The sequence below is a fragment of the Siphateles boraxobius genome, unplaced genomic scaffold, assembly GCF_051911475.1.
Source record: "Siphateles boraxobius isolate OS27281-9 unplaced genomic scaffold, OSU_SipBor_1 29, whole genome shotgun sequence".
NCBI classification, from domain to species: Eukaryota; Metazoa; Chordata; class Actinopteri; order Cypriniformes; family Leuciscidae; genus Siphateles; species Siphateles boraxobius.
In genome coordinates this window covers 2,770,840-2,784,387 of record NW_027508908.1, presented here as the reverse complement: position 1 = coordinate 2,784,387, position 13,548 = coordinate 2,770,840, and positions in this window count along the sequence as shown.

Below are 13,548 nucleotides of genomic sequence, written 5' to 3'. Positions count from 1 at the left end.
TGATGCCTCTTTGGGATGATGGAAACACAAGGTGCCGTTAACTTGCAGAACTCAAGCTTCTGGAGTGCACATAGCCTAGGTCTGCAGTGGTCAGTTTAGGTAGGCCATAAAGGTGAAAAGCCAGTGGTTGTTCTGTGTGCAAACATCAGTGCTTTGAATTGGATGCAAGCGACAATTGGCAACCAGAGCAAGTTTATGAGGAGAGGTGTGACGTGCGCTCTCTTCGGCTCGTTAAAGACCACTATTGCTGCAGTATTCTGGATCAGCTGCAAAGAGTTGACAGAACAATCATTATTTATAGTCCAGGTAAATGTCTTTTTATGAGCGTTTTTATTTAAAGGCCCCTCAGGAGCAATAAATGCGCATTTGTAGAGCATTTTGTAGTTTAAGTGTTCTTTTCCATTCCAGATTTTTGTGGTCTGAATTCAGTCATAAATAAATAAAGTTGACTTGGTCTCGTTCGGTTCATTGGACAGTGTGATTGGGAACATGATATTCAGTCTGGTCATAATAAATTTTTCTGTAGGCTACTAATTTCGTCCTTTGATAACGTTCTGTTTTCGGTTTAGCAGGACTGATGAGAAAAAACCTTGAGAAAAACAATCTTTCAACCTTAGACATAAATTACTAATATGGTGTTAAAAGGTCAGCAATCGACCCCGATACCCGACAAGAAGAGATTTCATCAGCTAATTTCATTGGGCAGATAAATCAACAGTTCGAAACATGTCCAGCTCCTTTTTCTCCCAAAAATCAAAATAAAGAGTGAAGAAATTGTATTTTACTTAAAGACAATGAGGACTACTTTACTTTTATCACCTTATTTTCATAACACTGAAGCATATTACAATAGAAGCTTGTTTTCGCCACTGAATAAAAAATAAGGTAATTGTGACCTTTTTCTTACAATTGCGAGTTTACATCTAGCAATTCTGACTTTTTTCTCAGTTGCAAGTCAGAAATGCGAGATATAGCTAAACTTACAATTGCGAGAAAACAGTCAGAATTGCAAAAAAGTTAGAATTGTGAGAAAAAAAGAATTTCAAGATATATACTCACAATTGCAAGAAAAAAGTCAAAATTGCAAGATATAAACTTGCAATTGCAAGAAAAAAGTCAAAATTGCAAGATATAAACTCGCAATTGCAAGAAAAAAGTCAAAATTGCAAGATATAAACTCGCAATTGCAAGAAAAAAGTCAAAATTGCAAGATATTAACTCGCAATTGCAAGAAAAAAGTCCAAATTGCAAGATATAAACTCGCAATTGTGAAAAAAAAGTTAGAATTGCAAAAAAGTCAAAATTGCAAAATAAAAACTCGCAATTGCATGGAAAAGTCAAAATTGCTAAATATATTCTCGCAATTGCGAAGGAAAAAAGTTATCTTTTACATTTTTTTATTGTATTATTTTTCCCCCCCTTTAATTTAGCCTTGAAATGACCTAGACACATTTTTGTGGGATTCACGAGAGGAGCTCCTGCAGGACAAGCATCTGGACCTGCAGAAGAAAGTGAAACAGGTGTCGTGTTAAAGATTTACTCACATGTAGAACACAGATTCTATCAAAGAGCATCATGCTGTCCTCCACATACAATCTTTCACTCCCGACAGAATCATTCCTGAACATCCTCTAAATTTACAGCTCTGACACTGACAGGAGCGGACGGTAGATTGCTGTGTGGACAAAAATATCCATCTCGTTCTCTAAATCACTCACACATACACACACAGTGTCCTGGTAAAAGTGAGCCATAAAAGCAGCACTGAAGCTACAAGCAGCTGAATATCAAACAGAGATCTTACAGAGATTTATGAGCAACATAGCAGAACAGAATTAGAATGTTCCCGTCATAATAAGTAAAGCTCATAAGAAGAAGTGAAGAAGCAGTGAGGCTTTAAGAGTGGTTGCTTCAAAAACCCATCTTATCTCTAAATGACAACAATTCACCCAAAAGTGAAAATTCTGTCATCATTTACTCACCCTTTGAAAGTAACTGGGCGCTTCAAATCAGTAGCACCTCAATGCAGTATATGAGATCCACGGGTAGGAGTCGGATTCAAGATCCAAGGGGCGGAGATGGGTAGGATTAGAAGTGGGTTTAGGGATTAGGGGCCGGAGATGGGTAGGTTTAGGTATATGTAATGTGGGAGGAGTTGGATCTAGATCCGACTCCTCCCAGTGTTCTGCAGTGAGAACCATCTCCTTCAATTAGCGATTGTATCAATTACATCGTTACGCCAGTAGGTGGCGACAAGTGACTGTTAAAAATGTATTTGTCATTGAATCATTCATTCAAGAGATTTGTTAAAAAATGCTGATTCATCCAATAATGAAACAAATCTTTAAGACTGAGTCATTGAATCATTCACTCACGCTGATTTGAAAGAAAAAAAATTCAAATGATATATACATTTTTGAATACACTGCAGCAATTAAAATTTTGTCAGAACCTCCAGTAAATCACATGTTATTTTATTAAGTTGTCTCTTCAGAATCGTGATTCTCAATTTATCCAGAATCGTGCAGCTCTAGTGAGCAGCTGTGTACCTCAATTACACTGCATCAGAGACCCGCTGAGCTCGTTTGATTGCAGCAGCAGCAGCAGACGCCTCCCAAGTCCTTTCCAAACACGCTGTCTGAGTGTCCAGCACGCTTGAGTTACTTCACAGATTGTGTGCGTGGCTACCTGATGTCTAACCCCAGATCAGAGAGGTGTGATCAGAGATGATTAGGCTGTCATGATGAAGAGAAATCAGCTCGTTTAGAGAGTAAACGAGGATGACGGTATAGCTGATATCTTCTCAATTAGATCACTGTCGTTATAAAAGGACTTGCTCAGAACTATTTTACACAGTTTACTGACCACAAATACAAATAATGCAGAAATGGCAGGGTTTTTTGGCTTGAAAAAGCCTTTTCTGATAAAATGTTAAATCATTTGAAACCTTTAAGTTGTATAGACAGGGTGTTTCAAGGTTGCTAATGTGTTCTGGTTGGTTGCTAGGGCATTTGTAGTTCTGGATGTTGCTGGGCATTTTCATGGGGGTTTTGGGTGGTTGCTAGGCCATTACAGTCTAATGATATTTTTTACTTTGCTAAGGTATTCTGGGTGGTTGATATGGCGCTGCTATGTGTTTGCTAGGTTGTTCTGGTAGGTTGCTAGGCCATTACAGTCTGTTTCTAGGGTGTTTTTAAGTTGTTAAATTGTTCTGGGTGATTGCTATAGCACTGATATGTGGTTGCTAGGTTGTTCTGGTTGGTTGCTAGGGCATTTGTAATTCTGGGTGTTGCTGGGCACTGGGCAGTTTCAAGGGTGTTCTGGCTGGTGGCTGGGCCATTACAGTCTGTTACTATGGTATTTTTTACTTTGCTAAGGTATTCTGGGTGTTTAATATGGCGCTGCTATGTGTTTGCTATCTTGTTCTGGTTGGTTGCTAGGGCATTTGTAATTCTGGGTGTTGCTAGGCAGTTTCAAGGGTATTCTGGTTGGTTGGTAGACCAATATAGTCTCTTACTAGGGTATTTTTAATTTTCTAAGGTGTTCTGGGTGGTTGCTAGGCCATTACAGTCTGTTACTCTGGTGTTTTTAGTTTGCTAAGGTGTTCTGGGTGGTTGCTATAGTATTGCTATGTGTTTGCTAGGTTGTGCTGGTAGGTTGCTAGGGTATTACTGACTGTTACTTGGGTGCTTTTAGTTTACTAAGGTGTTCTGGGTGGTTGCTAAGCAGTATCAATGGGGTTCTGGGTGGTTGATAGGCCATTACAGTTTGTTTCTAGGTTGTTTTTAGTTTGTCAAGGTGTTCTGGGTGGTTGCTATGAGATTGCTATAAGGTTGCTAGGGCGTTCTGGTTGGTTGCTAGGGCATTTGAACTTCTGGGTCGTTGCTAGACAGTTTCAAGGGTGTTCTTGGCGGTTGCTAGGCCATTAGAGTCTGTTACTAGTGCGGTTTTAGGTTGCTAATGGGTGCCCTGGGTGGTTGTTGCTGTGACATTGCTATATGGTTGTTCTGGTTTGTTGCTAGGGTGTTGCAAGGGTATTCTAATTTGTTGAACTTGCTATGCAGTTTTATGGGTTTTTTGGGTGGTTACCAGGCTATTAGTCTGTTACTAGCGTTTCCTGGGTGGTTGTTGAAGGGTTCTAAGGGTGTCCTATGGTTTAGGTGGTATAGTAATGTGAAAGACTGGTCTGGTTATAGGCTGTTCAAGGGTGTTTCAAATGGTTGCTAGGCAGTTTTAAGGATATTCTGGGTGGTTGCTACGACATCGGATTCAGTTAGTTTTAGTGGTTACTATGTGGTTGCTAAGATGTTCTGGGTGGTTGCTATGTCTTTGTTATATTGTTGCTAGTGTGCTGTGGTTGGTTGCTAGGGCATTTGTGGTAGTTTGCTAGAGAACTGGGTGGTTGCTTGGCTGTTGAAAGGTTCTTCTGGGTGAATGCTAGGCCATTAGAGTTCAGTCACTAAGGTGTACGGGGGGGTTACCAAGGCTATTCCAAGGTGGTTTCTAGGCAGTTGCAGGGGCGTCCTAGATGGTTGCTAGGCCCTTTGTGCACCTTTGCTAGGGTGTTCTGGTTGTTAGGCAAGGCAAGGCAAGTTTATTTATATAGCACATTTCATACACAATGGTAATTCAAAGTGCTTTACATAGAAGAAATTAAAATAATCAAAAGAAATCAGAATAATTAAAACAGTTTAGAATAAAAGATAAAATACAGAAATAATCAAATGAAATCAGAATAATTAAAACATAAAATAAAATACAGTGCAAACAGTCGGACGAACAGTGGCACAGTGCTCATTCATTAAATGCACAGCTAAACAGATGTGTTTTGAGTCTGGATTTGAATGTGACTACTGTAGGAGCACATCTGATCTCTTCTGGAAGCTGGTTCCAGCTGCGGCTGGCATAGTAGCTAAAAGCAGACTCGCCATGCTTAGAGTGAACCCTTGGTATTTCTAGCCGATGTGATCCTAATGATCTGAGTGATCTGTTGGGTTTATATTCACTGAGCATATCTGCAATGTATTGAGGTCCTAGGCCATTGAATGATTTATATACCAGACCAGTAATAATACTTTAAAATCAATCCTAAATGTAACTGGCAGCCAGTGTGAAGCCCTGAGGACTGGTGTGATGTGTTCATATTTTCTGGTTCTGCTCAGAATCCTGGCGGCAGCGTTCTGTATGAGCTGCAACTGTCTTATGGTCTTTTTGGGAAGGCCAGTGAGAAGTCCATTACAATAATCCACCCTACTGGTGATGAAAGCATGCACAAGTTTTTCTAAGTCTTGACTGGAAACAAAGCATCTAATTCTTGCAATATTTTTCAGGTGATAATATGCTGATTTAGTTATTGCTTTGACATGACTACTGAAACTAAGGTCTGACTCCAGAGACACACCAAGATTCCTGACTTGATTTTTAGTTGTTTGACCCCTAGACTGAAGGTATGCGTTCACCTTGAGAACTTTAGGCTGTTGTTAGTCTCAACCACAGACGTCATACCCACGGACCGCTGGCTGAATGTCTGATGCTTATGGCACACCTGCATATGCAACTGGAAACACTTCAGGAGTTTTGAAGTCGTCAACGGATTGAATTCTACAGGATGTTTGGGAGACGTGTAAGTCGCATTCTTTAACGATTCTCCTTGAAACAAAGATGTTGTGAAGCCTAACCCCCTCATGGAAGAAGAATGCCGTCGTGGTTACGACTGTGACTGAGCACTTATCAGGATCAACTAAATGCTGGATTTTCAAAAGTATGTGAAGAATGTAAAGTCTAGAGTTTTATACACCGTTCTGTTATTGTAGGGACATCTACGTCACATTTTCACGCCCCTAAACCTGACATGGAACAAAATGAACCGTGGTTGGTTGCTTTACATGTCAGTCAGGCGGCCTCTGGGCGGTCCTTGGCCAATGAAAACTGCTATGGAGTCCAGACCTTCAGACTAGGCTGTTGCAAGAATGTTCCAAGTGGTTGCTAGGTGGTTTAAAGGGTATTCTGTGTGGTTGCTAGGGCACCAGTAGTCAGAATGTTGAAAGATACAAGATTATTTTAGAGTGATGTAAGTTTTATTGTTGGTTTATTAGTATAGGTTGTATAGTATTCACAGTCATTACGTTCCTGTGTATATTGCGTGGATGACGGGTGGTTGGGCAGATATTGTGTTTTGTGGTAGGTGGTATGCCATATACGGAACCGTTGCCACTGAAACTGCATATTAACGCACCAGTGGGGCTCGACAGCCTTAGTCAAACGGGTTGGCGCGTATGGTTGGGTTGCGGAGAGATTGTGAGATTGTGGTTAGGTCTCAGCAGCAAGAGGGAAGTAGAGGTCAGTAAGCTGGGCTGAGTTGAGTGGGGGACGGAGGGGGTGACTCTGGGACGCCAGAGTCACTGTCGAGCCCTCTTGAGGTGTCGTGGGCTAGTCGACGAAACACTGAGGATGGAAGGTGCCCACTTGAAGACCCTAGAGAAGTTCCCTACTCCGCTCAATCCAGAGGGTTGTTATGGGGGGACCGCACTGTGGTTGCAGCCGTTGTGTGTGCTGACGCGCAATACACTGTATTAACACCAGACAGAAAATTCACGTCACCAGATGGAAGAATGGATGGAGAAGCATAGGTTACTGTAAAGCTACGTCTTAGTTGGTGATTATCTTGGCGAAAGCCGAGTACAAATCAGCATGAAGTTTTAACATCTACTCTCGTGTAATGGAAATCATGAAGATCTGGATACGTCCAGTGACTGCGGTGAATAGTGCTGCTGGCAACAAGGGAAAGACCTTGTGACAGCCTGGAGAGACAGCTGACAGGAGGAAAGAGACCCCAATGGGGCTGGTAAGGGTTAGCTACCCTTGTCGGCAGTATCCAGCTCTGTGTTTACAGGATGCTGGAGACACCCGCCCAAGGCTTCTGAAAAATTAAAGAGGAAAATACCCCTAGAGTCTGCGAGAGCAGGGGCGGAAGATGACTCAATGGTGGACAACATGGTTAACGACTTTGGAATGGAAACGGATATGAGTATAGAGAGTACTTCACAAAAGACTAGTTCAGGTTCTGCAGTTAGCAAAGCCATTGAACTCCAAGCTTGTGTCTGTGGCTGGAGCAAGGCGACAACGGTCAGGGGTTTGAAGATTCATCAAGGGAAAATGAAATGCTTGAGGGAGAAGGGACAAGGGCCTCGCATTGATCAGTACTTCTTACGAAGTCAGTCAAGTCAGTCGAATGAAATCCAGCGACAGAAAGCAAACCACAGTTCGCAGGATATCAGCACCCCTGTCATAGAGGAGAGGAGGGTTTGCACAGTTAGTGATGAACACATTGATTCTTGTGAACCCGGTCAGACTAACCAGCATAAGAGAGAAAAGAACCTCAACGGGCATAGGCCTGGAGTTAGATGGCCAAGAGCTTGTGAGAAAACTGCATGGGACACGGTAAACACAGATCTATGCTTTGCATTAGAAAGATTAACTGGTACAGTTGAAAAGAAGCTGGATAAATTTGGGGACATCATTTACGCATATGGAAGTGAGAGGTTTGGTGTGGAAAAAAGGAAGGAAAAAGTACAAACTACTCCTGGATTGTCTAGACGGCAGCAGAAAATTGAAGGGTTAGTTAGAGAAAGGAGACAGCTGAGGAAGCAATGGAAAAGAGCGGAACAAAGTCAGAAGGAGGGACTCAATCTCTTACAAAGGGCCATAAAAGATAAGCTTGCAACATTACGCAGAGCTGAGCGCCTACGGAAACGCTACAAAAAGAAGGAGCGTGCGACGGCTAATTTCTATAAAGATCCATTCAAATTCGCAAAGGAGTTATTCACCAGTCAGAAGAATGGAACTTTAAAAGCATCTAGGGTTGAGCTAGAGAGATATTTGGAGGAAACACATACAGATGCAAAAAGGCATAAGCCTATGTCTATTCCGTCAGACATCCCACCTGTCAATCCACCAGAATACCAAATGGAGGTCTGTGCACCTAAGTGGAAAGAGATAGAGCAGGTTGTGAGAAAGGCAAGGGCTTCATCATCTCCAGGGCCTAATGGAGTTCCGTACAGAGTGTACAAGAGTGCTTCAGGAGTTCTACGAATTCTGTGGAAATTGATAAAAGTGGCTTGGGAAAAGCAGGTTGTACCTAGAGCATAGCGCAGAGCAGGGGGAGTCTTTATACCCAAAGAAAAAGATGCTACAAGCATCAGTCAGTTTCGCCCTATTTCACTATTAAACGTCGAAGGAAAGATTTTCTTCAGCATTATTGCTCAGAGATTGTCAACCTACCTATTAAAGAATGGCTTCATTGACACTTCAGTTCAAAAAGCGGGCATTCCAGGATTCTCAGGATGCTTAGAACACATCAGTGTTATCTGGCAACGAATTCAATCAGCTAAAAAGGAGAGGAAGGAGCTCCACGTGACATTCCTGGATTTGGCTAATGCATATGGTTCAGTGCCACATGAGCTTCTTTGGGCATCATTTGATTTTTTCAGGGTACCGATGTCGATAACAAATTTAGTGAAAGCCTATTTTGGAGATTTGCAATTTAGTTTCTCAACTCCAGAATTCAGCACTACATGGCAATGCTTAGAGGTTGGAATAATGGCAGGATGCACCATTTCTCCACTGGCTTTTACCATGGCAATGGAAGTAATCATTAGGGCATCAAAATGGGTAGTAGGAGGAGAGCGCTTGGCTTCTGGGAAGCGACTACCACCAATCAGAGCATACATGGATGACATGACAACCATGACTACAACGGTAGCCTGCACTAATCGGTTATTGGGGAAGTTAACAGATAATATTGAATGGGCATGAATGCAATTTAAGCCCTCTAAATCAAGGAGCATCTCCATAATTAAAGGCAAGGTAGTAGATAAAACATTCTTCATTAATGGCGAGGCAATACCAACAGTTTCTCAGAAGCCAGTGAAGAGTCTAGGGAGATGGTACGATGGGGATCTAAAGGACACAGTTCGAGTGGGAGAAGTTAGATGACAAGCAGTGGAAGGGTTGAAGAGCATAAACAGCTGTGCTCTACCAGGCAAACTGAAACTCTGGTGCTTTCAGTTTGGTCTACTGCCAAGGTTGCTGTGGCCACTGACTGTGTATGAGGTTTCTTTGACAACAGTGGATAAGCTGGAAGCGTTAATAAGTTCATACATCAGGAAATGGTTGGGAGTTCCACGCTGCCTCAGCAGAGTGGGACTTTATAGTAAAGGAGTATTGCAGCTGCCAGTCTCTGCTTTAACCGAGGAGTTTAAGTGTGCCAAGGTCAGACTGGAAATGACTTTAGCAGAGTCACGTGACAAATGTGTAAGGGAGACAGCCCCTGTGGTAAAAACTGGTAGAAAGTGGTCAGCAAAGAAATCTGTAGTAGAGGCAAAGGCTGACCTTCAAATTGGGGATATCGTGGGACAGGTACAGCATGGAAGAGGGGGTTTTGGGCTCAGTTTAGCTCCTCCTAAATGGCACAAGGCAGGCCCAGCCCAAAGGAGGAAGCTGGTAGTCAACGAGGTGCGAAAGCAGGAGGAGAGGATGAGATGTATAAAGGCCATTTCCCAGGCCAAGCAGGGAGAGTGGATGAGATGGGAGAGTGTGGAACAACGCAAAATGGGCTGGCAAGACCTTTGGTCAATGGAAGAGAGTAGGATCAGTTTCCTTATTAGGTCAACATATGATGTTCTCCCATCACCGCAGAACCTAAACCTCTGGGTAGGAGAGGATCCATCTTGTCCTTTGTGTTCATCACCTGCCACATTAAGGCACATTTTGACAGGATGTAAGGTGGCTCTTAGCCAGGGTCGGTTTACTTGGCGCCATGACCAAGTATTGCGATGTTTGGCTTTAGCATTGGAAGGCAAGCGTAGTATGACCAATAAATTGCCGCCTGTTCTAGCAAAACATTACACGCAGAAGACAATATTCCTCCGCCCAGGCGAGCAACCACCAAGAAAAGGTGCTAACACCAATTCTCGCCCAGGACAACTGGAAGCTGCTAGGGACTGGAAGATGCTGGTTGATCTTGATCAACGGCTTATTTTTCCACCTGAGATTGCCACCACTAACCTACGACCAGATATTGTTTTGTGGTCTGGATCAGCACGCATTGTTCAACTGATAGAGTTAACAGTGCCATGGGAGGATGCGGTAGATGAGGCATATGAGAGGAAGAAACTGCGGTATGCTCATCTGGCCACTGAAGCAGAACAGCGAGGATGGAGAGTCCAGGTTTATCCAGTGGAAGTGGGTTGTCTAGGTTTTGTGGCACACTCTACAACCCGGTTCCTCAGAGACGTCGGATTCAGTGGCCAAGAGTTGCATCGTACAGTAAAGAACTTATCTGAAGCAGCAGAAAGGAGCAGCAACTGGCTGTGGTTGAGACGGAAAGATTCTAGCTGGCTGTGTACAGGCCGCCATGCTACGGTTTCGTAGAATTCTTGAAAACTTGAAAGGTCTGTTGGTTTATTTGTATAGGTTGTATAGTATTTACAGTCATTACGTTCCTGTGTATATTGCGTGAATGACGGGTGGTTGGGCAGATATTGTGTTTTGCGGTAGGTGGTATGCCATACGGAACCGTTGCCACTGAAACTGCATATTAACGCACCAGTGGGGCTCGACAGCCTTAGTCAAACGGGTTGGCGCGTATGGTTGGGTTGCGGTGAGATTGTGGTTAGGTCTCAGCAGCAACTGTTGGTTTATTTGTATAGGTTGTATAGTATTCACAGTCATTAGGTTCCTGTGTATATTGCGTGGATGACGGGTGGTTGGGCAGATATTGTGTTTTGTGGTAGGTGGTATGCCATATACGGAACCGTTGCCACTGAAACTGCATATTAACGCACCAGTGGGGCTCGACAGCCTTAGTCAAACGGGTTGGCGCGTATGGTTGGGTTGCGGAGAGATTGTGAGATTGTGGTTAGGTCTCAGCAGCAAGAGGGAAGTAGAGGTCAGTAAGCTGGGCTGAGTTGAGTGGGGGACGGAGGGGGTGACTCTGGGACGCCAGAGTCACTGTCGAGCTCTCTTGAGGTGTCGTGGGCTAGTCGACGAAACACTGAGGATGGAAGGTGCCCACTTGAAGACCCTAGAGATGTTCCCTACTCCGCTCAATCCAGAGGGTTGTTATGGGGGGACCGCATTGTGGTTGCAGCCGTTGTGTGTGCTGACGCGCAATACACTGTATTAACACCAGACAGAAAATTCACGTCACCAGATGGAAAGAATGGATGGAGAAGCATAGGTTACTGTAAAGCTACGTCTTAGTTGGTGATTATCTTGGCGAAAGCCGAGTACAAATCAGCATGAAGTTTTAACATCTACTCTCGTGTAATGGAAATCATAATTATAATATCACTATTTAACCCTCTTGTGCTGTTCTGTAGTTTTTGACCTAAATAAAAAAAAAATAGAATTTTTTACTTCATCGGAATTGTACGAAACTTGGTAAAGGTATTGGCACTTGCTTTGATATGATTTGCTATCATTGATATGACTTGAAAAGGTTAAATGATGCTGAAAAAATAATCACACTTGTATTGTTCGCGGTCAAAAATGAGACAAATTTCATCTAGTGGGGTACTGCGGCCAAACAAAATCTTACTGAAACTCTCATTTTTTGAGATATCAACCTCACATTTGGAACACAATTTGTTTGGATTTATGGCTTTGATTTTCTCACAGTTTAAGAGTAAAATGTGTTTTGGAAAATGTATATTTAAAAAAAAAATTTAAATAGTATTTTTGTGCATTTTTCATAAAATAAGCCTACAATTATATAACTTGATTTTTTTTTTTTAAACTTTTTTAAACTTCTGCAATAATCTGTCAAGTGTCATCTTTATAAAGAGACCAAACGACTTTTCCTTTTTAGGTCTCACTCAAAAAGTGAATAAATGGATTATAACTACTGCATAAATATAATTTAGTTCCATAAAACCCCCTAAAATATTAAATAAAAATATCAACCTAAAATATTGTGCTTTCATTTCATTGAATTAATAAAAAAGAAAATGTTTGGCTGCCACGTGTCCAGCAGTAGAGGTTTAATAGCATATTATGAGTGAGCCGTTTTGTGCAAGAACTTCATTAAGATCTGTTTTTACTGCTTGGCCTCTATATCACTATACTTTAGAGAGCAATGATTCTGTTTAAGAGGAATTCATTTAGTCTCTTTCAGATTTGTCTTTGCTTTCACTGGCTGCTGCACAAGTGTTGAAACCATGACTTAATATTCCTGATGGAGAGCAAAAGTTCAGCTTATTCTTACGGTTTAAGCTTCCCAATTAAATTTATCTGTTTAAAAATAAATCTCTCGGGAAATATATTTTTCTTTCCATTCAACCCACTTAAAAATAAGCTTTTAATAGAGTTTTTGTATGACTAATTTGATTGTTTCTGTCAGTTATTATGCAAACATCTCATGATGACATTTTAAAAGCAGCATGTTTGGAAATGTCAGTGACCTCTGTGGTCAGATCCCCAGCGGTTTAAATGAGACCGGTGACTCTGCTGCTTGGTGATAGTTTCCCTACAATAAAATGCACATCCATTGTAATTAAAATATTAACAACAAAACAGACACATGTTTATCTCTAAATGCAGAACAGTGCATGCCATGTAACCAGAGGGTTTTTACGTCAATGTTGTATTATAAGTCAGTGCAATAACATGCTGCTGTTATCGATGCACCTGTCAGCTTGTGTCCAAATTATAGTTATATATACCACATAGTTATGATTTAAAGGAACAGTGCATCTGAAAATGGTTTGGAACAACATGAGGATGATTATGGGTGTTCACACGTGTAGTTCGGTTTTCTTTGTTCTTTTGATTCGGACCAAAAATAGAAAACAATACATTTAGTCCTGGTTCGCCTAGTGTTTAAAGTCATTTTTACAAACAAAGAACCTAAAGATACAAAAAAAAAAGGCTTTAATTACATATTTTGCGACTGATCTTCTCGACAATCCAAAACAATGCTGTGTTCTAGGCCAAATGCGCTCGCTGTATGTGCGTAGCTACATATGATGGTATTTTGTCCAGCTGAGAACTTGTGAAGAGCTTATATAATGTTTAGAGGAATCAAAACAACGTCAGGAATCCCTCCGTCTCTCTCTCTCACACACACACACACACAGATCTGCTGTGAGGAGTCGTGGTTCTGATGCCTGTACTGAACTGTGATGACCAACATCTCGACTGTGAAGAGAAAACACAGGTGTGCTTGAGGATTCTGTCCTTTTTAGGTTCACATCTTGTGACATCATATCCTGTTTTTGGTTGGTTTACATGTGTTTGGTCCGTGTTGCGTTCATATTTCAGTCGAACCGCACCAGAGTTGGTTTGGAGGCGGACAGAGACTCATCTTTTCAGCGTCTCGCTGGCAGCGTTCACACTTATTCAGACGAACCACACTAACAGAGCAATCGCACCAGAGTTCGCTTTAATCCAAACAAACATACCAAATGTGAACACACACTAAATAATGCCTTTTTATTTAAGTGAACTGTTCCTTTAAGATCAAGCAGAAAACAAAAACGTCATCAATAA